Source organism: Microtus oregoni, unplaced genomic scaffold (genome assembly GCF_018167655.1).
Source record: "Microtus oregoni isolate MIOR12 unplaced genomic scaffold, Mior012 000002F_ref0000024, whole genome shotgun sequence".
In the NCBI taxonomy this organism is placed as follows: Eukaryota; Metazoa; Chordata; class Mammalia; order Rodentia; family Cricetidae; genus Microtus; species Microtus oregoni.
Window position 1 is genome coordinate 43,790,876 of NW_024543061.1, and position 24,103 is coordinate 43,814,978.

Here is a 24,103-nt window from a genome sequence, read left to right on the forward strand (position 1 = left end):
GGAAAAAGAATCAGTTTTCTGCAAGCATAAGTTACTTAATGAGTTGTTGAATACCAAATTTTCAACCCTGAGCATATGTATTTGTAAGCAATGTTGATGCACTCAGTAGATTAAAGTGTGTGTGCGTGCAAGTGTGTGTGCACATTTGAGCGTGCACATGCACGCATGTGAGCATTTATGTGCATAGACTGCTTAAGATCAAAACAGATAGGAGAATAGGAATCACAGAGAGGAGGGGCAAGAGAAGTTTGGAGAGAGATAGTACTAGAAGTGATATAAGTAAGAATTCACTCACATGTGAAATTCTAAGTAAAACTTAAATGTATTTTAAGGGATGGGCCTTTGGGGTTGCTCAGTGGGTAAAGGCCCTTGCCGATAAGTTTGATAACCTGTTTAAAACAAGGAATAACTTGAGCTCCAGACGCAGAACCCACATAGTAGAAGGAGAAAGGCAAGTCTTTAAAGGGAAGCAAGTTGTCCTCTGACTTCCACACTGGCATGTAGCACGTGTGCCCCCTATCCATAAATAAATAAGTATAGAAATTAAAGAAGTAATTCCATTCCTATGACTTTATAGAGAGTATAGACAATTTGTATATACATTGCAAATATATTTCTCAAAAAAATATTCTGTTTGTGAAAGCCACTATTACATCACTAATTAAAAACATTGTAAAAGAGACATATATTATACTATAGTTCAAATATATTCCATTCATACCTGTGTAGCTGTATTTCAGAATATTTTAATTCTTTTGTAGTCTTATATGTCTTAGTTTATACACTTAGAATCATTCTGAAAAATATATTGACAGAAGAAAAGAAAAAATAATAAGAAACCTAATGCTCTAAAGTAATGTTCTTTTATTGAGAGATTATATTTCTCACTACAAACAATGTACATTTCAATTCTGTACTATCATATTATCACTTGTTTCTAATGGAAGAAAACGTGTTGGAAATATTTATTTCCCAATTGCCAAATTATTCCTTTAGTTAGTGTTTCTTTTCTTGAAATATACTTCTCACAAACATAATATATGTACATTAGTCTTTTAACATACCCACATAAAGAGAACAAAAAGTAGTTTAAAATTATGTATTAAGATTCTTTTGAAACCACCACTGTATTTAAATAAACTTGAAAATCCCAGAATAGCACTGTATGAATTATATATATATTACATGGTTTGCAAACCTGCAAAACACCAGCACTAGTAAAATTTTAAACAACAATACCTTTCCTTATAACCTGGAATGGAGAGTCTGTTATTTCAGTGATCTAACACTATTATCTGTCTCAACTGTCCTGAATCTACTTTCCCAATGTGAAGCATCACGCCTGCCACACTAGTTATGGTTTTGTACAGAAATGCAGTGGGCTACACCCATCTTCACTCTCACACGAAGAAAATAAGATTCCTTAACAAGCTAGAAATATAGTTTCTAATAAGGCCCAGTCCTACCATATGTCATGGTTGATTGTAATACCAACTTGCCACATATTAGAATCCCCTAAAGACCTAATTGCTTTGATTAATATCTGAAGACCCAACCTAATGGTGGGTGGCAGATCTTGGTAGCTATCAGAATAAAAAGGGCATGGCAGAGAAAGTTGACTGGCCTTTTTCTCTCTTTCCTTTTAGCCAGTGACTTGGCTTACCCTGCTGCTGCTGCTATTGCTGCTGCTGGTGTTGTTGGTGGTGATAATGGTGATGATGATGATGGTGGTGATGATGATGATGATTCCTTCACTGATATCAGAACCATAGTCAGTCTTCCATTGTGGACTAAGTACCAGAAGCTCTCCAGAAACACTCTCCAGGTCTTTGGCACCAGATTGGGATTATTGAGGCATGAAGCCAGGTGAACTGAGCAGCTATCACATTGTCGGACTTCTCAAAAGACAAACAGTTACTTTGGAACTGCTCCCATTACTGAGACACACAACCTCAAAGACAGAGCAACTACTAAGACCTCAGCCCCTTAAGTAATCTCAACTGTTCGCTGCTATTCTAACATAGTTTACTTAATAATCACACCATTGATTTTCTTCCCCTAGACTAGTGGTTCTCAACCTTCCTAACCTGCAACTTTTTAATACAATTATTCATGTTCTAATGGCCCCCAACTGTAAAATCACATTTGTTGCTACTTCACTACTTTAATTTGGTGCTTTTGTGAATCATAATGTAAGAAACTGTGTTTTCTGATAGTCTTAGGCAACCTCTGTGAAAAAAATCATTAAACATCTCCTCAAAGGAGTCATGACCCACAGGTTGGAACCAATGCTCTAGGGAATTCTTGCACCACTCTTGGAATATGCACAAAGAACTCTGTATCTTACTATAGATACTTGCTCATCCATGTTCATTGCTATTCTGTTCATAGTAGCTAGGAAATGGGTACAACATTGATGTATATCAATTTATGAATAGTCAAAATGTTGTACAGTTACACAATGGAATATTGTTCTGTTATCAAAAAATGAAATTATAAAATTCATTTTTATAATATTTGATCAAACACAAGAGGGATACATAGATTTAAATGTTCATTATTTCTCTGTATTTCTTTCAAGAGGCTAGCAGATAGACTTTGAAAAGCATGCTGTTAAAAAGTGTTAAAAAGTTAAGTAAAGTACCATTATGGAGAGCTTTCAAGAAAGAAGAGATAGAATTCAGTGCTATAAAGGGTTAATAAAAAATAGAAAAACAAAATGGGTTAGATTAGGATTGGAGAGGTCAGAATATAGGAGGAAATTCCGGAAGTGATAAGTAATATTACAGGCAATTCAACAAAATCATAGAAACCTTATTTCCATAAAATCTTTCTGAAATATATTTATAAACATATTTTTAAAAGTCCCTGTAATGGGACAACAATGCCCCAACTAGATATCACAGACTAATAAATGAAAACCTTAGTACCAGGAATAGGTTACTTCTTTGTAGTTGTTGGCCAATGAGTTCCCCATGGACTCTAAAATATTATGGGTTATTGCCATAATATAATAATTTTATAACCTATGCAATTTGTTATGCTCCAGAATTTCAGGATGAGACCATATTGCTGAAGACACAAAACGTTTGAGGCATGGAACATGGGTATATCAAGCAGATCCTCACCTGGAAGTTTTATCCCTACTGGCTAGCTATCGCAGTGATGGAAATTACTGTTAAGGAATTGTTTTTTTTGTTTTTTGTTTTTTTTTTTTTTTCGAGACAGGGTTTGTCTATGGTTTTGGAGCCTGTCCTGGAACTAGCTCTTGTAGACCAGACTGGTCTCGAACTCACAGAGATCCGCCTGCCTCTGCCTCCCGAGTGCTAAGCTTAAAGGCGTGCGCCACCACCGCCCGGCTAAGGAATTGTTAATCTTACCTGTGAACCCTGCATGCCATGATAATGACTGGGATTGCAAGATATGTCCTCTGGTGCGATGGTGGAATGAACATCACGGAAGTAATCAATGACATTCTCATTGAATATAAAGCCCACTGCAGAAGATGAAATACATGTTTGGCACCATTATAAGGGACAAGAACCTCTGACTAGATAGATCGTAGGCCCTAAGGAGAACTTCATCTTATTATTCTGTTAAGTCAACATAGTATTAAACTAATTCTTAATGACTTGTCATTATACCCATAGATTAATCCATCTCTCAACCCTCATCTGAGAACCTTCTATTTGCAGCAGATAAGATTAACACGAAGACCCACAAGAGAAGGTGCAGAGAATAAGAGACTGGGAAGGTTTAGCCATAAGTGGAACATCTACACCACACCTCTTCCTTTATCTGTCTCCTGTTCACATAGCTCAGGAATCATTGTGGATGGGAAGACATTAAGAGCTCAAGGATGATTACAAGCAAACAGTGATGTAAAGACACAGCAGGGCAGATGCAAAATGAGCTCACAGAGGTTGTGACTGCATGCACAAGGCCTGTGCAAATTCAAGTTAGACAAAATCTCAGCATGCAGAGAGGAGGTGGGCATGAACTCCCACACTAAGCTAAGGAATTATTGCCAATTAATTGCTGCGGGGAAGGGAAAGTCGATTTTCTTCAAGAGTGTATCCCCTGATAGCCTGATTATTCTCCATTAGAAGGCCTCACATCCTTGGTAGGTTTTAAAAAAAAGAGAACACAAAATCAGTTGAGTAGGGAGGGTTGTGTACTTCTGGGAGAAACTGGTGAAGAGGATTGATATTCTTAAAACACATTACATAAATACTAAAAGAACTAATAAAACTGGAAGAGGAATTAAACTATTCACTAACCTATCCAAAGAGTTTAAAAATTGTAATAACCATGAAGAATCTCAGCTTTCAAGTATTTTAAGTTTTTCATTATGCGTGTATAGTGATCTGTATGTGTATTCTGTTCAGGTGTATTCTCAGACTTTAAGAAAAGGTGTTCAAAAAATCGCTAAGATATTAATGGTTAAAATAGTAATGAAATATTTTAACACATTTAACAGCACTCTCTGCAGAGTCTCAGCCTGCCATCCCTCTGAAAACAATATAGAGAAATAATGAACGTTTAAATCTATATATCCCTTGTGTTTGATCAGTTATTTTCTAGTGCCTAACAGAATGTCAATACTTGACAAACTACTAAGCTTCCTTGCTATTAGATGGCTTCATGGATAGGTGCAAGTGAGAAGAAAGGAAACAAAACGCTCACATAAATGCTCAGATCCCCTGAGAAAATTTGCAAGACAGGGTAGAAGACAGCTTCCAGGTTGCAATGTGGAAACTCGTTCAACATTGGTTATGTGTTGCTTTGCTGTTTCGTGTATGTGTGTCTCTGTGTTTCTGTGTGTGTGTGAGTGAGTGCATGTGTGTGTGTGTGTGAGAGAGAGAGAGAGAGAGAGAGAGCGAGAGAGAGAGAGCGAGAGAGAGAGAGAGAGAGAGAGAGAGAGAGAGAGAGAGAGATCCTCACATAGTTCCACTCTAAATAAGGAAGTAGTCAAGCAAACAACATCACCAAGGTAATCCCAACTTCTAAATCTCTGCAACACAAAGAAAGATTGGGTAAGTGTCACAGTCCTGCGTCCTCCAGTAGTCACAACAGGACAGGATGGTAGTAGCTTCCGTGTGACTCATGAAAAAGATAATCTATGAATTTAGGCAGGACCTCAGAAATTCTCAACAAAGAGTTCTAAAATTACAGAAAATCCAAACTTTCAATGCTTTTCAGTGTTTTCTGTTATTATAATCATTTAAATCTTTTCAGCAGTAGCACACAAGATCTCTAATCACTTTTATGGAGAATGTAGGTGGAAGGTATGGGGAAAATACACTCAAGAAAGGAAAGAGGATGAAGTTGAAAGGGAGAGAAGGCAGAGTGTGCTGGGCTCCCCATTCCATTTCAACACAGAAGTCATACGGAGGAACCAAGGGCAGACTTTTCAACCTTTACTCCCTCCAGGCAGAAATTATGCTGTGAAAAAGATCAGCCATTTGCTTTATTTGAATTAAAATCATATAGAAATTTCAGGCACACGCTCACACATTTGAAACTGGCATAATTTTTTTGGGTGGGGGCTGGTACTCTTTTCACAGCCTCCTTTGGAAAATGGCTTGGAATTAGAGGCAATTTCTTGCTGTGAGATAATTGTTTTCCTTTCTTCTGACTAGAAAATTCACTGTGGCATGAGAAACTATTTTTTTTCACTTAATAATACAGTGCAGGTACATAACATACTTTCTGTCCATGGTTGCTGAATGAGTGGGTTTAATTGGTTGTATTATGTCATTTCTATAACCTAATGTGTGTATGTGTATGGGGGTGCACATGTATGATGTATAGTCCAGAGGACTAATATAACATATCATCTTCGATCTTTCTGTACCTGCCTTTAAGAAGGGCTTTCTTCCTGAGCCTGGACCTCATCTATGTTGCTTGACTGACTGAATAGCAAGTCCAGGAGCTTTTCTCTCTTTGCATCCCCAGTGATAGCAATTGAAGTGAGCACCACCATGCTGGTTTCTCTGTGTGGGCTCAGGATTATGAACCTCAGGTTCTCATGTATGTGCAGCAAGCACTTAAATAACAGGACCATCTCTCCAGCCTCTCCAGTGTTCCAAATTGGTTATTTGTCTTCCTTTCCATACACTTAAACATTTTTTAGTTTGTCCTGCTAACAATCATGGAACTTACTACCTTCTAGTGAGTAGAAGTCAAGCATTCTTCAAACGCACTGTAATGTATAGAATACTATATAACAAAAAGCTATATATTAAAGCATGTTGATTGTGCCAAAATGAGATATAACATTACATAAAACTTCAAAAATATTTATCATTTTCATATTACATTTATGCTTATGTCTTCTTTACTAATAATTGGGGATTTGATTTTTTGCCCAATTATACTCATGTAAACAATTCCGCATAAAGTATTCTACTGATTGTAGAGTGAAGACATCTGTCAGAGTTTATCACCCCTAGCAACCATCCCAGAGATAAGCACATACTCTTAACCAGATCATTGGAAATGACAGTAGGGAGTGGGGAAGGGAGGGAGAGGAAAAAAATCCAGTGATATAAGATCATCAGCACATTCTGTATTTTGAGTAACTAGAGCTATATTATGTGACAGAACACCAAGATACAGGCCGAAAAACTGTATTATCCTGGGGTATAAGAATTCCCATTTCTCCGTACCCTTGCCAGGTCTTGCTATCTTAGGTCTTCACTTTTTTATTTTTATTTTAGTTTTAATATATCACATCTTGGTTATATACTTTATGATACCAATCACGTCCAGATTCTACCCTCCCTACCCACTCACTTTCTTATTGTTTCTCTGTGTTCAAACAAAACAGTATAAAATCACCACATGAAAAGCACACATGCAAAAACAAATAAGCAAACATGGAGTCTGTTAATTTTATCCAACTATTCCTATGGCCTGCACTGGAGTGTGGTTGACATACTCAGTGTGTTACTTCATTGAAAAAACTGATTTTCCCCTCTCTTAGCAACTGTCAATTGCAAATAACCTCTTGGCTAGAAGTGGGGCATTGAGATTATTTTTTTCTTTCTGTTCTGAGATTATTGTCTAGGTTGAATTTGCACAAGTCTTGTGCATGATGTCATAGTCTCTGTGAGTTCATATGTGGATCAACCTTGTTGTGTCTGGAAAATGCTGCTTCTTCTGCCATGCCCAGAGCTTAAAGTCTTTCTATGTTCTCTTTACAGAGAGCATTGAGCCTTGAGTTTAATAAAGACATCACACTTAGTATTAAGTACTCCACAGTCTCTCACTCTCTGCACATTAGGCAAGTGTGAGATAGTATTAATTACTATCTATTGCAAGACGCTTTTCTGATGAGAGGTGAGCAATGTACTCATCTATGGTATAACAATACATTGTTTGGAAATGTTTTATTGCTATACTCACTTAGTGGGATAGTGGCATAATTTTTTCCATCGGGTCCATGAGCTATCTGGTGTCAAGTTTTGGGCTGCTTTAATAGCATCAGGTGTAAGTTTCAGGTTTTGGAGTGGTCTTTAGATACATTCAAAAGGCTATAAGTTATGCCAATAACATCTGGGACATTGTTGCACCAGTGGCTATATCTTGCAGGCTGATCACTATTATAGCTTACAGGGTTCGTAGTGGGATTAAATTGTTGACTACTTTTCACCTCCAGTGTTGTCTTTAATACCTTGTGCAACTATGAACACTACTCTGCAGACATCAAGCTTCTCTTTGAGCAGCAGCCCAACTTTTCAGTGTTCATTGATGTAAGTATATGTTGTCCTCAGCAACAAGATTTCATCAGGTTGTGGGGGATAACCATTGGCAATATCCCACAATGTTTGTGAACAGGGGCTTATGTTAGGCCTACAACTTAAAAAGTGTAATTCATTCTTGATACTAGAGGGCTTTTGATAGTGTGTGGTGTTCAGTTTAGTGCTGTCTCCCATTATATGACAACTCCATTTTAATTTCATTTATGTGCATATCTGTTTTAGGAAGCAGATATGCACATAAATGACTTTTATTAGTTAATTTTCCATATGACTTTTTAAAAGGCCTGTAGTATCAGTTATCCCTTCCATAATTCGCACTGTACCCTGTCTTCCTATCCCCACCTGCCCTAAACAAATGACAAGAAATGAAGGAAAAGATTCTGGAAAAAGAAAACACTCTTTGCTGGTAGAAGTTCAAACTTCTTACTATTGGTATCAGTGAGAAGTTTCCTTTAAAAGCTGTAAATAAATCTACAATAAGATACAGCCATACTACAGTGTACCAATGCTACCCTGTAGGTATATGTTTATTGATGTTCATTGCTGCTCAGCCTAAATGTTCATCAAATAGTAGATAGATAATGAAATTTTCACACAATCCATATTATTCAGCTGTTAAGAAATATGAAATTTGCATATAAATTGATTGAGTTCCTTCTATGATATTCTTGTGCCTTGGATGGGATGATAAAGAATTCTCACTGATGTCTGGTCATTCAACAATCATTTATTCCTTGTACTTTGACTAGTTTTAAGTCTCTCTCATCATTACTAGGCACTGAGGAAGGAAACTTCTCTACCAAAGACGGCAGTACCAATATTCTACAGGCATAAACATAGTTATTTACAGATAAGTTTGACAGGCACATTATGTTCATTTATAAAAATCACCATAATATTTCTTCACTATGACCTATAACTTCCCCAGCCACAGGCTTTCATCTGGTTTACTGTACCACATGTGAATTCCATCCTGTGGAGTGGACATGAAATTTAGGATAAAAACAGATGGTTACCCCACAAACTGACTTGCCACTCTTGTAGCGGTATGCTCATCTTGTCTGACTTTTGTTTTGGCATACAAGGTCCACACATGAGTAATATTGTTGATATTCTCACCTAATAATACTGCATTGCATTTTGAGCACTGTAAGGATTAGTGTCAGGGAGGACACTTGATGTTCCAGCCTAAATTCTCTATATCCGACTATCAAAGCATATGGCATATTCAGCAACAGAGTCTTACCAAGTAGTTCTGGTCAGCTACAACGAACAGGGGAAATTTCCTGCGTCATTTGGAAGTCTAAGGTATCTCTCTGGTAAACAATTTTTAGTGATAGAGGCCATCTCTCACAGTACTATTTTAATTTAATAATATACAGTTTCTGGTAGATGTTTTGTCTATACATTTAAGGTAGCTTAATCTTATTAAAAACTTGTTTTTTTCATTAGCTTACCAAATATTATATATATAGCTCCTTATGGATTTGTTTATATATCATTAGTTTTCATTGACACCCTCAACCAATTCCTCTCCTGCATCTTCATACCCTCTCTCCAGGTAAAATTTTAAGGTTATAATAGTAGGATGTATGTAATAAGCAAGTGGAAGGAGAAATATGAGCTAGAAGTCCTTGAACTGATTTTCTTAACTAATGAGAAAGAAGATTCCTTTCTTTCTTCTTCCTGCTAACACCCAGTTTTCCCAGTATTTCTTATGAAAGATGGTACTATCTCCAATATACATTCTTAGTGCATTTGTGCACACTCAGATGGCTGTAGAAGAATGTTTATATTCTAGACTCTCTTTTCTATTCATTCCTATGTATGTTTATGCCAATACCAGGCTGCTTAATTGCCCCAACAGTGTAGGATATTTTGAAGTCAGGCATTATAATGCCTACGGGTTTGATCTTTGCTGCTTAAAAGTCCTTTTCTATTCATAGTATTAGTGGTTCTATACAATCCTAAAACATGAGTTTTATCCACCACAGTAGAGCAAATCATATCCAAATGTCACAGTTGGGTAGCATCTTCACATTCTGGCGCTTGTGCTCTGTTCCCCAGGAGCTGACAGCCATTTTCATACTCAGGGACTTTTGATCCTTCTTCTAAGATCCTAGAATCTGAACTTCTTTGTCACTTAGACACATGAATACTCAGTTTCTTTTAAGAAAACACTTTCTACATAACTATCTCACAATTTGATTAATTAAATTGATAGCAAATAGGAAATGATCTATTCTCCTCTGTGTTTTACTATGAATGAATGTCAGACTGTCCTTGACATCTAACTCTATTGCTATAACAAATACTGACATTAATCTCTGGTCTATTCTTGGATCAAGAAATTAAATTCAGAATAATTGGCATAATTTTACTCAGGAAATAGTGTTTGAAGGTGTCCATATTTGTATGTATCTGTAGTTCAAATATTAATGATGCATAATATTAAATAATAATTTCAGAAAAGTGTGTGGTGCTAATTTTAAAGGAAAATAAATTGGCTTTATAGGAACTTTAAAAAAGAAAGAATAAATCAAATTTAAACACACTATTTGTCTCTGTCCATACATCATATTAAAGTTACGCTAAAGTATATAAATGTAATCCTGATACATAGGGGCAGAAGGCTCTTTCATGTGATTTATATCCTTCCTGAAGGATTTATGTATCCTTCCTGGTTGCTATCTACCATCAACTTAAAATTTATATTATCCAATCAGGTAAAGACCATATTCAACACTATTTGAATAATGGCTCATAGGTTATAACTTTTCTAGAGAGAAGGAGAAGGCAGTTTAATGACAGTCTAGATTAAACAGATCTTCAATAGGAACAGTTTGATTTTGGCATCCATCTATTTTTCATATTTTTCTAAGTCTCTGTTGTCACTAAACGTAAGAATGAACAGTGTACACCCACTTATCAAAACCTATAACCAAAATGCTTATTTTGAAATTAATTTGGGAGTCTCATTGTAGAGAATATTATGATAGTTAGAATGGTTTTCTGTGATGTCATTAATTAACCCCATTCCCTTATGTCAACACTTTCCTCAAAATCTGTTTCAAAATTTAAAAAAAATCACTCATTGCATTTATCACACATTTATTATTTACTGCTGTTATTTATATCACTGGATAGAGAATTAATAGAATGTGAGAAAGTGGATAAAAACTTTCCATACATTCTTCTGATTTTATAAATATTTTATGAGCAATTGATCTAAGATGAAAGTTCAGTACTCTTCACAACACAAATATATTTAAAACATTTAGTCAAAGCCAAGGGGACATTTTTTTTAAAAAAAAATAGTTCCTGCCAACCATGTATCAGGGAAGTTGCAAACACTACAAAAGATCCAATTTAAGTAGTGGTTGACTGAAAGAACTAATTTATATATTTAGATATTGAAACTGGTATGTTTGCCCTAGTTCCATTTATGATACATGGAGTCAGTTTGATATCTTTGACAAAATGTTACAGCAATGGACCTTTTTGTTTTATTTAGCATCAGAGAGGACAATCAGCCAAAATCTAATCTCAGATGTGTGAAGTTATCACATAGTTCATAAGATATTCAGCTCTGCAGTATCAAAAATGGATCTGAGACTTTTACTGCAAAGTATAGTATAGAGGAACCACATTGGGCTAATGAATTCACTTTCAAGGAGTAGATTTGGGCTATATTTGTAACTTTAAGACAGCATGATTTGGAGTCATCAGTTCATATTCCCTTAGTATGCTCAGGATACTTAATTTATCAGTGAGCAGATTGGAAGGCTACTGTTTGTGTGGAAGGAAAGCAGATCTGCAAAATGTGGAAGTTATAGGTGAGATCTACACAATACACAAAACAGTTACTGATCATTTGCTTTCTCCTGAATAGATTATCATAATTCACAGCTATACTTAACATTTACAGCAATCTTGTGCACAGATAATTTTATTCATTTTTAAAATTTTGAAATTATAATATAACTACTATATTTCTCCTCCCCTTTCAACCCTCTGATACAGATATATACCCTCTCTACCTCTCTTTCAAATTCATAGTTTCTTTTTTCAATAATTATGATTGGAAGCATTTGCTATGAGAACTTAATTTAAGTATGTATATGGGGGTATTTATACTGTAGGCAAATCCATGTGCCACGATAGGCCAGAATAGGACAGCTGCTCCTGTAACAGGAGTTACAGTTGGCCGTGAACTGCTGAGTGGGTGCTGGAAATTAAACCCAGGTCAAATAAAATAGTTCTGCACACAGCTGTGCGATGTTATCTTAGCTCAATGGCAAAAGCCTACAGACTGATCATAATCAATCTTAAACAAAGTCATGTTAGATAGGAGACATCACTCAGTTTCCAATATGGTTTTCCAAGATATAGCAAGAAGCTAGGAAATATATTGTTTAAAAAATGAGGTGTGTGAGGTGTTAGGTAACCTGGAACTGGAGTTACTTATAGTTATGAGCCAATATGTGAGTACTAGGAATCAAATATGGGTCAACTGAAAGGGCAGCCAGTGCTCTTGACCACTGGACCATCTCTCCAGCCCCTCATTGTATCAGGTTATGAGCAAGACTTACATCAATCAATAGTCAAAACTTAATTTATGTTTTTATCATGTAGTTTTATTTTTGTTGTTTCTAATTTTTATTGTAGGCACAGAGGATGCTTTAGGGGAACAGTAGGTACAGAATCTGTTTGAAGATAGTTAAAAACTGATGGAAGAAGACAGAAACCTAGCTGATCAATTAATCCATCAATCATATCTATTATAAATAAATCATACTCCATTCAAATTTTGGTTATCCTTCTTCAAAAAATTTATTTTTATAGTTAATTGTACCATTCATGTTAGATTTTCAAATATATTAGAAGAAGATAGAAAATATTTCTGGGTTGACTTTCTCCAGTTTCAGATTTTCTGCTGACAATAAAAAGAAATGCTTTCATGTATTAGTGACAATAAGAACATAATTTGTGTACCACTGAATAGGATGTAAGAGTCCTTGTCAACAAGGAAGCAAGTACAGTGCAGGTTACCTCTGGTTGAGCAATTCACAGGGCATATTTGACCACAAATACCCTCAACCTTTCAGTTAATATACTCTTTATGAACCCATGAAAGACAGAATATGATTCCTGCTTGTGGTCTGAAAAAAGACACTATACAATCACAGTTTTAAATGTTTTATTGATTTATACTGATATGTATATGTCTGAGTGTGTGCTTGTGTGTGTGTGTGTGTGTGTGTGTGTGTGCACCACATGTGTGGAGATGCTTGCTAAGGCCAGGAGATTGGGTTTGAATTCCTGGAACTGAAACTTTGAGCTATGGGCACTCATGAGCCATCTGATGTGGATGCTGGGAGCAGAATTAGGTCCTCAGTAAGAACAGCAAATGCTCTTAGTAGATTAACCATTTCTCCAGTTCCCTGAAATATTTTAATAAATAGTATATGATTAGTGCTGTCAATAAAACAGAGGCTGATATTGGAAGAAATGAAAGTATGGGCATCACTCTCTCTTTCTCTGTGTGTACATGCGTGCGTGTGCATGCGCGCACACACACACACACACGTGTCCATTTCTGTGTAATAATACCAGGGCACATGCATCAATTCATGTAATGAATTGAAGTCAGAATGCAGTCTCAGATTTTGGTTCCCATCCCTCACATTTTTTCCCACCCTCTACCTTGTTTGAGACAAGGTCTCTTCATAGCTTTTCTGTTATATTTGCTAGGATAGCTGACTCATGAGTATCCAGGGAGTTTTCTGTCTCTTTCTTCCATCTTTGTACAAAAGAGCTCATGGTACTTCACACAGCTTTTATCAAGTTCTGAGTGTTCAAATTCAGGTCATCATAGTAGCAGAGCAAGCACTTTTGCCACCGAGCTCTCTCCCCAAATCTGAGCATACATCCTACCTTACAAAGGCTTCACGAGTTTCATACTCTGAAAATGAAAAAGTTTCCAAAATATTCTATTCAATTTAGTTGTTGTATAGGCCTCTTTTTAGGTGTGCCCAAGTGTGATAGGTTAGAGAAAAGAAGTCGAATAATTTAAAAGAGTTCTGCAATATTTTCAACATTTGTCAAGCAGTATGCATGTGTGTGAGTTTGTGTGTGAGTGTGTGTGTGTGTGTGTGTGTGTGTGTGTGTGTTTGTTTTCGTTGGTGAGGTTGGGCATTTGTGCTTATGTTCATGTCTGTTGGTGGGATGGTATGTGTTGTAAATGTATGAGAAGGTCAGAGGATCTCCTCAAGTGTTGCTTCCAGGCATCTGCTTCTGTTTGGGGTCAGGGTCTCCCATTGGCCTCACACACACCAAATAGACACGTCTGACTGGTCAGTGAGTTTCTAGAGATCTGTTTGTCTTTGTACCTGTTTTGCTGCCAATGAGATTACATGCCTGTATCACCACACATAGCTCTTTTATTGTTTGATTTCCATATGTCTTCTGTGATCAAATTCAGGTCTTGCAAAAGAAGCTGTTGTCAGATTATCCTTTTACAGGACCGTCTCCCAACCTGCTTTTTATTTTAAATAAAAGTTTAGCTATTAAGAATTAGTCATTTCATTGGTTTTCTAGGCTATAGAAATCTGTGTGATTAATAGAAGATGTGGGATGTGCTTCTGTAAATGTGTTGCTTTTATTGGTTGATGAATAGAGCTGCTTCAGCCAATGGTTTAGCAAAGTAAAGCCAGGCAGGAAATCCAAACAGAGATAAAGAGAAAGAGTAGGCAGAGACAAGGAGATGACATATAGCCTCTGAAGGAGAAAGGTGCCAGAACATTGGTGGTAAGTCACAGCCTAATGGTGATAAACAGATTAATAGAAATTGATTAATTTAAGATGTAAGAGCTAGCTAGATATATGCCTGAGCCATTGGCCAAATGGTGTTGTAGTTAATATAGTTTCTGTGTGGTTATTCAGGTCTTGGTGGCTGGGAAATGAAAACACAGTCTCAGTTTATAAATAACTAAAGTGTATGTGACAGGAGAGATAGCTCAGCAGTGAAGAATATTGACTGTTCTTACAGAGGATCTGGCTTCTGGGCCCAGCACCACATGATTGCTCACAACCATCTGTAACTTCAGTTCCAGGACATCCAACACCTGTTTCTGGCCTCACCAGGCAGTGCACAATGTGGTACAGACATATGCATGCAGGCCATACACTGACACATAAAATAAAAATAAAACAAATTTTAAACAAAGGGAAGGTATGGTAGTTATTTTCTAATTATTGTCTCTAAATGCCTGACAGAGGAAAACAAAGGCTCTTGGTTTGATAGGTTAACTATGCCTCATGGCTCAGAAAGCATAGGTAAATTCAAGACAGTGGGATAATATGGTTGTAATTCATGAGATCTTCACAGAATAAGGAGCAGCAGGCTTGGGCTGGAAGTGGAGCTATTTTGTAACTCTCAAATCCGGATTCCATAGCCCTGCCACTGTCTTCTAGACTCCACATCCAAGATATTTCTCAATTCCCTACAACAATGTCACCATCTGGGGACTACTTGCTAAAGCTCATGCGCCTGTGAGACATATTCACTCTGAAACCATTACAGGTTTCTTGGCATTACTGAATGATAACTGTTCCAAAGATAATTCAAGTCAATGCATTACTCTTTTTGTCATTAAGAATATTGTAGTTGCATCTCACAGAAACCAATCTATTTTCTAAAAATATATGCATTCTGGCATGGCTTTTATTTTATTTTTTATTTTATCGCTCTGAAAGCTCAATCAAATTAGTTTATAGCAATGATATTATTTAAAGTTATTTTGTAACAATGATGTCGTTTCCTGTGTGCACATGTAATTATGTTTGCCTTGATGTTGGTGAGCTGTACGTACCCAGAAGGTGGACTTGAAATTTCCAACCACTGTTATTATAACAATTAAGGACAAGTGATTGTTTGACAGGATAATTGTAGATGAGAGGACGTATGATCCCACATGAATCCTGCCTTAACTGCTTTTGCACCTAACACAATGCCACTGTTTCTCCCACCCTTGGACTCTCTACCTTCATTTATCAACCACTTCCTCACTTTTCATCTCCAGACCAAACTCCAAACACAATATGTGAAAATTTAACCCTTTCCTTAGACACAATAAGGCATGTAACAGAGACAGTTTTGCTAAATTGTTTTGGTGCACTGGAGAAAAGAGAGAACCATTCTGAATGTATTTTAAATCCTGAACAGTTGTGACTGTCTTTAGAGGACTGATCGATTCTGATAAAAAATAATGCATAGCTATTAATAGTTGACATTATGTCCCTTTTTAAAACAAGCCAGAGACTGCACCTTATTTATGGGTGTGATGTCTTTCTGCTTCATGAGCAAATGCCATTTAAACACATTGTGTTTAATGTGTAGAAAATTTTGCTATTTATATATTTGAGGTTAAGTATTACTAATAAATGGTACAGTAAAAATACCAATAATATTTTTAGAATTGTTTGCAAAATCTGCTGGCAGAATTCTCTCCCTTTAAGAGTGTAATTTGCTTTTGTAGTTGATGAAATAGTGAACTTCCTGGAAGTTACTACATAAGTGGAAAACAGAGTTCATGGGTACTAAAATAACCAGCTCTTCAAGTCCCTGATCATTTGCACTTCATTGACATAGCTGGACTTTAATTTCAGAAATAAAGTAGTATTTTCAAATATTTAATCTCTGTTGTTCCATGATAATAAGAACATACCCAACTTTATTCAATAATAGGTTATCTCTATAAATATCCAAATGACCAGCCTAGGCCTTGTCTACAAAACCCATTAAAGACAAAGAAAGAAAGATAAGACAAGACAAAAAACAAACAATCCATTAATGTTTATGGAAGATTTTAAGAGCTGGATAATTATCATATGAGCATATTTAATGATTGTCTTTTCTTTTGCCCAAAGCCTTATTTATTTCAGGCCCATTTTATACAAGTGATTTCCTTAGGTTCACCGCACATTTAAAGGACATGACAATCACATATCTTTCTTTTTCAGTCTAACAATATTTTTCATGTTATTTTTTCTCTCTCCAGGTTTTTGTTTATTTATTTGTTTTCTTTTGAGTTGGGTCTCACTACATAACCCTGGTCACCCTGGAACTGAGTTTGTTGGCCAAGCTGACTCAGAACTCTAAGAGATCCACCTGCCTCAGCCTCCTTACTGCTGGAATTACCTTTTTTTTTCTTTCCTCTGTTACCTTGTCACCTTGCCTCCACCAATGTCTTCTGTACCTGCCAGCTGAGAGTCGCTATTATACTTGCAACCTTCTGCATAGGTAATCATCCCTTCTCAATTTGTGGCTAGATGGATTGGAATAATATTTTTCTATTCCTGCTCTTATTAAGATCATGTCAGACTTGGCCATGACTGCAATTCAAATGTTGAACACACAAAGGGTTACTGTGATAGAAATGAGCCTATGGATACCTTTTCTATTGGGTTACCAAACTGTGAATTTTTAGGCAGATTTTGCATCCTGCAGCATTTGGATACATCACTGTATTGTATGAAGATGTCTCTGTACTGTTGCCAAAGTTTGTTTCTAATGTTCTGCATGCAACTGGTGTGTCAACAATATATATGGATAACGAGTATACGAAAGAATCACATTTGACAATTTTCTAAAATATGTCTTAGAACATTCTAGGATGTAATTTATGTGACTCCATAATGTGAAATTTTGGTATTCAATATTTCTTAAACCAATTGAAATTTATTTTCTGAGTATTTAATTTAACTCTGAATATTTTAGTATTCTTGGGTAAAAATATTAAATAACCACAAAGCCCATAAGTTATGGTGTATTGGTTTCCAACAGAATAAAGACTTTTGTTTCAAGGTAAAATATGCTTTAACCAAATAATGTAAAAACATCCATGCATGTTTTTATTTAATTATTCTCTATTATGGAATTCTAATATGTGCCGTTATGTATTATGACATATACATATAACTGTGCCTATACATATGTAAAATATATGAATTTCTCAATATAAATGCATCATTCCTCACTTTTATTACCCATATGTTTTCTTTCTGTGAGTTTACTTTCTCCTGGTCAACTCATATTCAAATGTATTGATTAGAAAATTCAATAAGACCTGCACATGGATGGAGTAAGAGGTGAGTGTCTGAGCTCCCTGCTAGACAGCACTGTTCTCTAGACCTAGCCCCCCTCCCTACAACACACACATCCAGTGCCACTCCCCCACCCACTGCAACCCCAGAGAACAGGCAGCAGCATCCTACCTCACCAGCCATCTTCCACTACATTAGCAACCAAGGGAGTCACAGACTCTGAAGTTGGGGCAGAAGCAACCACCAGTACTGATTGGAGGAAGAGTGACCCTGCAGCCACGGGCTCCACCTGCATCTATTGGAAGAAAACATGGGTAGAAGTCAGTGTAAGAACACAGCCAGCAACATAAAGAGCAATGTGGCACCACAAGAAACTAGTAGTTCTAAAACATTAAGACCTGAACATCCCAATGCAGATGGAGCGGAAGAAAATGACATTAAATATAGCTTTAGGGAGATAATAAAGGCCCTTAGAGGGGAAATAAAAAGGGAATTCAGCAAATAAACTCTCAATTTTAAATTCACATTATACTGACTATCATCATGAATTCTCATACATCCCTCTTCCACTTTGCCTGGAAGGAGAATGATTATGTATCTAGTGCATATATTTAGTATATGTGATATTGCAGTTAGCCGTGTATTAGTTATCTTAATTATTGGATTCTATCTCATGGTATGGATTTTGCTTCAGGTCACTTTATTTTACTTACTAGTGATGTAGTGTATAGGAATGGTGACACTGTCAAGTACATTATGACACAAATGAGCTACAAGAGGCTTATTTTATCTGAAAAGATGACATTTCTCAGCTAGGATAGGAAAAAACAGTGTGTGCCACAGCTTCAAAGAACTGTGTTGAATTGCTAATTTTCAACTCTGATTAGTTTATAAATTAAACTTTGTAATGGCAAGTATGTATATGTATGTATATAAATGCATATATATGTGTATATATGGGATTTAGTTGTGTCTACATTTGGACAGTTTCTTTGAGGATCTTGAAGTACATCCCATATAAATAAGGGGAATACAAGGATGACAAACATTTTCTTTCAGGCACTTTAACAGACTTTGCCACTTCCTTCTGAACTCTATGGCTTATGGCGAGAAGTGGGATGTAATTTGTATTTTGCTTTTCAAAAATGCCATTTTTTCTTGTTCATTTCAAACTTTCAAAGAATCCATCACAAAGAGGAAGAAACTACTCTATAAAGATTTTTGGATTTCTTCTGAATGATTCTGTATGAAGACATAAAGAGATCTTTATGAATGAAGCCAATGTCTCTCCATTTGCAATGACTTCTCTAGAGGAGTGGAAATGTACTTGATTATTCTGCAGAGTCTGACTGAGATTTTGTAAATCAGACTAATGAGAGGTGGACTAACAAGAGAAAATAAGAAGTACATACATCTAAAAACATTGAGATATGGGTAGCAAAAAGGAGAAAAAATAAGCAGGCACGTGATTTGGAGAGATGGCTTGGTGATCAAGAGCACTGCCTGCTCTTCCAACCTGAGTTCAGTTGCCAGAAACCACATGGTAGCTCATAAGCATCTGTAACAAGATCTGGTGTCCCCTTGAGGAAGGGACCTGGTCAGTCATCCTCATCTGCTTAGACCATAAAACCTAATATGGACAAGTCCAACAGAACCACCATATACAGGCTGCCCATGCATGCTTCCAAGAAAATGTGGGGGATTTCTGAGTTTTTAGGAGCGACAGATTGTAGAAAAACAAATAACTGGAGTAGCTAATTCAAGGGAAATAGTAGTTTCTGCCGAGTTAGTGATCTTTAAAATATAACATGTAGGAAATTATTCAGTTAGGCACAAGGTTTTGAATTTATGCCACTCCATTCTAACATATTATTTCTTCCTACTACTTCTGTGAAAAATATTTCTTAAAAAGTCACACACTGCAATTTAAGATGACCTGCAGTATTCTCTTCATCAAGGTTAGCTTCGGACAGTAGAACTTCTCTCAGGCTCCTGGGTTCTCCGATTATAAGTGTATCACCACTCCCAAATAATGTAATATTTTGGGATTGATAATTTACTCTGAAATATTGGCACTTGTATTAAAGATAGTAATTTTTATTTGTAGATTTAAAAGTATGCCTAGTACTATAAACTTAAAGAGTTTATTTTTCCGAAATCTCTGTTTTAAAGAAATATTGGTAATTCACTTTTTCACCTTGGATATAGTAGATTTTAACTGAATGATTTTAACTATTATTTTTATTCTCTCAAAAGAATTGGATTATTTGCTGATTTTGAATTATACAACAATTCTTAATTTAATTTGATCAATATTCTTAATCTATTACAAGAAAATGGCATGTTATACAATGAGATACTAAAATATGTTCCCATTGTACTTTGTTCCATGTCTCAATTAGTCATTCAAAAATGTTGAGAAATTGTGGAAATTATGGAGAATATTGAAATTAAATGCTTCCAAACAATTTGTAGTACAAACGGGAAGGGCATTAGAATGCACACCAGGCTACAAGGAAAACAAACACAATTTAACCCGTTAACCTGAAGATGATTTTTAAAATCTAACACAAGAGATGAATGTACAGTGCTGTTGCATTTCTAGAAAGTTATTTCATTTTATATTGCTGCTGAGCATTGTGAGAAAAATGTAGAAACTGACGAAGATTTGATATGTGTTGAGTTTTCCCTTAAAGTGTGCATTGCCGAACATTACAGCTCTCGACTGCCAACCTGACTTGCGTGGAGACTGATTCACCAGTTATTATATCAATGTTCTGTTTAGAACTCTCACGGGGCTGTGGTCTACTTTTTATATTTGTATTCTACCTACTACTGTGTAATGTGACTGTGAACCTGCCAGAAATTTTTCTGTTCTTATTTGAATCTGGGAATGACTTTTTTCTACAACGATTTTTATCAGAGAAAAGTCTGCTAATCGAAGTACAGATTCAGATTAGAGTAGTTGGGCAGACTCTGCAAAACAGAACACTGGGTGATGTCATTGTTATTTCTATTGTTAACATAGACTTGAAGATTCAATGGAGCGAAATGTTGACAGGTGTTTTGGAAGGGTTAGAAAAATACTTCTTTTTCAATTTCTTTTGTGGGTCTAGATTTGGAATCACTTACTTTTGAAATGGAGTTTCTGGAAAGAATCTTGTGTTTTTCACATGTTTGTATTGTTCAAGAACATCAGTAGAGATGCAAGAGCCCTCTTTGCACAAAACAAACTCTTAAGTATCAACTAACTACTCTTTTTATTGGTACGTGGCAGCTGCCCTGAGCCTGCTTAGCAGAATGAAGAATATTTTAAGGGACTGAAAACAAAGAAGTGTATTTTCTTAGCTAATTCTGGAATAAAAAAAAAAACTATGTGTTATTTTCTACAGTATGTTTGGCTGAAATACCATGCTCTGAAGAACTTTGAAAAGCAAAAGGAGTATGTACATGATTTCAAATGCTACAGGCAAGTCCAATTGCTCTTGCAGGAAACAGGGGTTTAAAATCTGGGCAAACAGTTTAAGACAGGAACTTGAAAGACTTGTGCCCTTGGCCAGAAGGCATACATATCCTTGAGTGTATCAGGAGCCCAGAAATTCCAGGAGTGTTTGGAGGCTTTAGTTTCTAGTCTGGTCTCTCTCAATATTTTCTCTGTTTTTCACAGCTCCCTGGAAGCTCTATATGAGAGTATGGCTGAAACCCACACCAGAGACAATCCCTTTTGGTGAACTAGTTTGAAATGAGAGATCAGCATTTTAATGGTAGAAATTTATATGTCTACTATAATATTCATAGTGGTAGGAGTGATATTTGAACCCTGCAGACTCAACTGCTGTTTTAATTATTTCTCCCCTCATTTATTATAAATATATACTCAGATGATCTTGTGGCAGTCTAACTCCATATGTCTGGGACCTTAACAACTGAAATTTAGCAAAAGGGGGGAGACCTTAAATTTTATTCCTCAAATTTCATATACTAAATGACTTCAGAATCTAAACCTCTGAGGAGAAAATATTTTGGGAATTAGTAAGCCTGGATGCTATTGAGAACAGATAGTTCCTTTGTGGAATTGGTCCTACCTCTCATTTCTCTCCAAACATGAGAAAGGGAAACATCACAGCAGCCCTACATTAGGATTTATAACAGCATATGAAATAGTCTAGGAAAGGCTCCTGTGTGACTGAATCTGCCTCATACCTGATTGTTCAACCTTGACCTATAAAGTAAATTCCCTTGGGATAATTCCATAGGCTTAGAATTTGCAGTTACAGGTATGATGATCCTAACAGCAATTGAATGATTGTATGTATGATGCTGCTGCAAATAGGACCATTGAAAAATAATAATAGTAATCATATTAGTGTGTGTGTGTGTGTGTGTGAGAGAGAGAGAGAGAGAGAGAGAGAGAGAGAGAGAGAGAGAGAGGGAGAGGGAGAGAGAGAGAGAGAGAGAGAGAGAGAGAGAGAGAGAGAGAAAGAGAGAAAGTATTTGCATGAAGATGAAGATACTAGGACACCATTGAGCATCATTAAGGGAAAGCTACCTTTTCCTGGTCAAAATCAAAATAATTAAACCAGAAGTGCCTCCAGTCTTAGGAGAAAACAAGATATTCTGATACAATACAAAGATTTTACATTCTACTGTCTCTTCCCTTAAGAGTTCCAAATAGGGTCATCAGAGACCACCCCATATGAAAGATGATTTTTCTGAAGATGTGTCAAAGACAAGGGAGGATTAATTATCCTGTTAATGAGATAATATACTTACATTTTTAAGAAGCTCTTCCACAATGCAGCTGCTTGCAAAACTTGCACCATTAAGCACTTTTAAACTTGACAACTTTTCTATTTTCTTTTGTTTGTTTGTTTTCTAATGAATGTGGAGATAGAAACACAAACACATCTACTTGCCAAAACTCATTAACCTTATATAGAATAGATATGCTTTATTGACCATAACTTATCTCTTATTAAGGATAATTTTGTAAATGGGGCCACCTATATCCAAAAGAAACATTCAACAGTAAATTAGTATTTTCTGTGTTTTGAGGGAACAGTAGTACATGGTGAATATTAAAAAACAAAGTCTTGTTAGGAATTAATACCAGAAGAATTAAGGATTTAGTTTAAAAGGCTAATATTTAAATTTTTTGTAAGTACTGAGTTATAGTTATGAGCATATAGGTGTTCATATGAAGAAACAAATATCTCATTGCTGATAAACCCAAATGCTGTAATTTCTTTGCTAAAAAAAATTGGAATTTAATTTCTTAAAAACTGTAATATTGTTATAAATTCATATATTATTTTTGAAATATTGTTAGGTAAACTACTTTCTGTTATTGCTGCATGCCTCTTAATTCCCACCTCTCAGCTAGGAGCTTACCTTTGTACTTTTGTGTGCACTGAAGTTCCCATGCACTCATTAAATGAAGATTTTGACATGAAAGTCACAACTTATATAATAAGCTCAAACATTCTGCAATACAGATTTAATAGATTTTCATATTTGTGTGTGTGTGTGTGTGTGTGTGGGAGAGAGAGAGAGAGAGAGAGAGAGAGAGAGAGAGAGAGAGAGAGAAATTTAAATGGTACAAACATTACTAAATGAGAATAAGTCCAGATCCAAAATAATTTATTGACTTAGATTTTTGCCACCTTTCAGATGAGTGCTCATCCCTAAACAAAACGTTTGCTGTTCCATCTAAGGCTCAGAGGATAGTGTGGAAGAAAGTGTGGAAAGACGATAGGGAGGAAGGCTATGAAATGCTATCTTTTTGTGAAAGCAGGGTCATTTCAAGCATGAACTCACCAAAGCTATAGGGCCTATTGTGAATCTGCTCAAGGACTAACCTGCCTACAGTCAGGCTCAAATTGAGGAAGGGCTCTAGGGTACCTACAGAACACTGCTGAACTATTGAATATTGATATATTAGGGAAGGGGAGAGACATTGTCTTCTGTTGGGTGGTTCTTATGTTTCAAAACCAATGTTTACGCAGATGGGTCCCAAAACAAAACTAACACTCATGAATCCTGGAAAGGGAATAGTAACAATGAGGGGGACTCGAAGTTGGCAGCTATGGAGGGATGTAGAGGAGGGTATAGGAAAAGGATAATTAGAACATATGGTATGCAACTCTAGGAAATTGTCAGAAAACAAAATTAACTTTAAAAAAACATTGGCAACATAACAAATCATTTGTTATGTTCAGAGTTTATTACCA

General features: G+C 36.1%; 1 non-coding gene across 1 annotated transcript; it reads left to right on the top strand.

The window, feature by feature from the left end:
* The first annotated feature begins 22,033 nt into the window (after window positions 1-22,033).
* LOC121443945 lies at window positions 22,034-22,208 on the top strand. Its single transcript, XR_005973733.1, has one exon.
* Window positions 22,209-24,103: the final 1,895 nt, after the last annotated feature.